Raw genomic sequence first — 3,512 nt, 5'->3', positions numbered from 1 at the left:
ACATTTCCATCAATTCTTGGTGCATCTCGAAAGGCCAGAAGTCCTCGTAGGACTTCTGAAGCTCAGAAGTCATAGTGGTTAGCATGAAGCACGACACCTTTGTCGCTTCTTTCTCATGAGCCCTATACTCAGCCAATTGTTCAGGAGTAGCAGTTTCTTCATCAATCTCCTTTAGCTCTTTATCGAGGACATATTCTTTTTCCTCGCATCGAATGGCCATGCGAATGTTTCGAATCCAGTCATTAAAATTCGACCCATCAAAGATGACCCTCCCACATAAGTCCATGAGGGAGAAAGAGCCAGAAGCATTTGAAGTGTTGTTTGAAGTAGACATCTGAAAAAGAAGGACAAGTTTTATTAGATAGAAATTCCTTGATATAACACCCAAATGAAATATTAAGGTTAGGACCCGACACAATATTTCACAATTCGGAAGAGGGATGTCGTAATCTAATTGCAAAATATTTGATGGTAGGTAAATGACGATTTACCAATTTCACCACCCAAAACTAAAATTTTAAAAGAATTAAATTTTATGAAATTCCTAGACCTTTGAGAATCATTGAACTTTTCAATGGCATGTTTAATCTCGATTATGCCCTTCAAGTTTGTGACTGGGATACCGAGGATCACAAACAAGGTGTGAATAACCATGCAAATGTGCTTGGTACTCTCGATGTCATTTATCACCTAATCAATGTGCCGAATAACCACACACACTTCATTGATGTATGATAAACATCGATCTACCCTTTGCCACCCTTGCTAGTCCAAGTTAGTGTACCGGTTAACCACACACGCTCCACTAACGACTTGGCAATGTGCAAAGTGCAATTTCATGGAATAGCACCATTTTCACATTTTTCCTAAATTAACTAAGATTGGGAATTTATAAAAATATTTAGTTACTTTATAATGTCATTATACTTATTAATGAGAATTAATGTCTTATCCTACCCATTCGGCTAACAACCCTCCACTAGTTAAGGGTGTGGTAGGTAAGAGTGGATACCCAATGGCGGTCATTTTACAGGTTGCTTCCTTAAACACCCCTTAGAGACTAGCTTCGTGAATGAGGTCTACTAACAGTAAGACCGACTTGTCTTATACATATATATATATATATATATATATATATATATATATATATATATATATATATATATATATATAAGTATTAAACCTTTAATATTATAATAGTATAAGGGTTGAATTTTAAACTTTTAAAATTCTAGAATTTAGAATATAATGTTTCATAAATGAAACTTTTCAAGTTGCAAAACTTGAGGGAAAGTTTTGAACCTCTTCAAAACCTTTTGAATTCCAAAACTTGAAATTTAATCTTTCATAAATGAGACTTTTCAAATCCCAAAACTTGAGGGCAAGTTTTGAAACTCTTCAAAACCATTTAGATCAAATTTTAAACTAATGAAATAATCATATAATTTTATCTTTTACCAATTTGACCTAATTCAACTCTTATAGCAAGATAATTTCAAATCAAATAATACAAATAATTAGTTTATCATATAAACTAATAATTATCTTAAATATTTGACAATTTATCTTTTAATTGGATGAGGATGGTCAGTACCATATCCGAAAAAACCGATTTTACGATACAAAGCAGTTTATGGTAATGATCCTAATCCAATTCTGGCCAAAAACCCGAAAATCTGCCAATAGACTGTCCAACTCGTCGAGTTCTTCATAGGACTCGTCGAGTCCAGCAGTCAGAGTGCAGTTTTCAATTTGCTTCAACTTTAAACAATTAACCAATGCATCAATATAACAGAAAACACCCTAGGCTCTGATACCACTGATGGGTTTTGAGCACTATAACATCCCTATGGTGCACATACAACCCTAATGCTTTGGATCTAAGTTTTCTCAAGTTATACATGCAATTTTTTCATTTTTCCAAAGCATGAAGCCTAACTAGCATACAACTTTGATAATTGAAACATAAAAACAAGCAAGATGATTACCTCTTCGTTGTAGCTTGTAGAACTTGGCCTTACAAGAGCTTAGCACCTTAAATGTGATGCCTCAAATAAGTCACAAACACCAAGAACAATGGAGGATTATGAGAGAGAGATTGGGAAGCTCCAAAAACGGCTAGGGTTTCTTGTTGGAATTCTCTTGTGTCATTTTAGGAGCTTAGGGGTTACATTTATAGTGTAGAATTCCAATGGTCACTTGTAAACCCTAATTCATTCATATAGGCTTTTAACCCAATAACTCTTTTGGACTAACTCTTCATGGACTATCACATAAACTTAGTCCATCACCAATCAACATGGATCATTAGCCTAAACTATATGTATCACTGATTTACATAATCTGTCCCCATTAATTTAATCAGTCTCTTTTGATCACTTAATTAATTCCAAATTAATTCTTGATCAATACCAATTAAATAATATGATTTCTCAGTTAATATATTATTCTTATAATATATTAATAAATCACAAATAACCTCTTTCTCAAATATCCATCCTATCAAATTGCTCCGGTGAAGGCAACCCAAATGCACCATGCTACTATCGGTTCAATTACATACCAATTATAGTTATGGGCTTAGACACCTAATCCAATATAGCGGTAGGATTTCTATGGATCTTCAGGTTGTTAGGATCCTTAATAACCTGCAATAGTTAATTTCTGCTAAGGATCCTTATACAATCAGGATCCTAAAGAGTTCAGGTTTTACAAGAACCCTTAAGATCTAAATAACCTGAAATAGTTATTTATTGATTTGGGATCTTAAAATAGTTAAGATCTTCAAGAGAATAAACCCTTCATCATTACGTAGGAAAATCAACTTTTAAGATAGATAGAACGTGGTAATCTTTAGGTTTCGCAATCTTCTAATTTAGGAGAAATCTTGAGTTATATCCATTTAGTTCCATATGATCTTTAGAGTCTTCGTAGAGAATGATCCCTATTAGGAGATCTTTGAAGATCCTTACTTTTCTTTTCAACTGAGAGAAATATTGCTTAGCTAATAACCGTGGAAGATCCTTATTGGGGAAGATCCCACTTTAAATAACAAATGGGAAAAATCACACTATAACTGGGGAAAATCCCACTTCAAATAATAACTGGGAAAAATCCCATAATATTTGGGGAAAATCCCACTTCAAATAATAACTTGGGAAAATCCCTAAATAACTGGGGAAATCCCAAAACAACTGGGGAGAATCCCAACTCATAAGATAACATGATAATGTTATAAACCTTAGAATTTTACTGGGATGATCCTAACTTAGGATAACATGATAATGTTATAAACCTTAGATTCTTGCCTTATGATCTTAACATATGTTCAGAATTAACAGGGTTTCTAAGTCACTAAAACATGAAATGATCCCCGTATTCACATCCCATAGTTAGGTATCGTGCATCCAAACGATGTGTAGAAACCTTATCTCGTGTGGAAGATGGCATTAACTCTTTAAACCTTAGAGGGGATTAAGTACCCTTAATCGTAGGAGAGATGATCAGTATTT

This window comes from Lactuca virosa, chromosome 5 (genome assembly GCF_052849685.1).
Source record: "Lactuca virosa cultivar CGN04683 chromosome 5, Lactuca_virosa_CGN04683_v6, whole genome shotgun sequence".
Classification (NCBI taxonomy): Eukaryota; Viridiplantae; Streptophyta; class Magnoliopsida; order Asterales; family Asteraceae; genus Lactuca; species Lactuca virosa.
Note: the sequence above shows the minus strand (reverse complement) of the source record.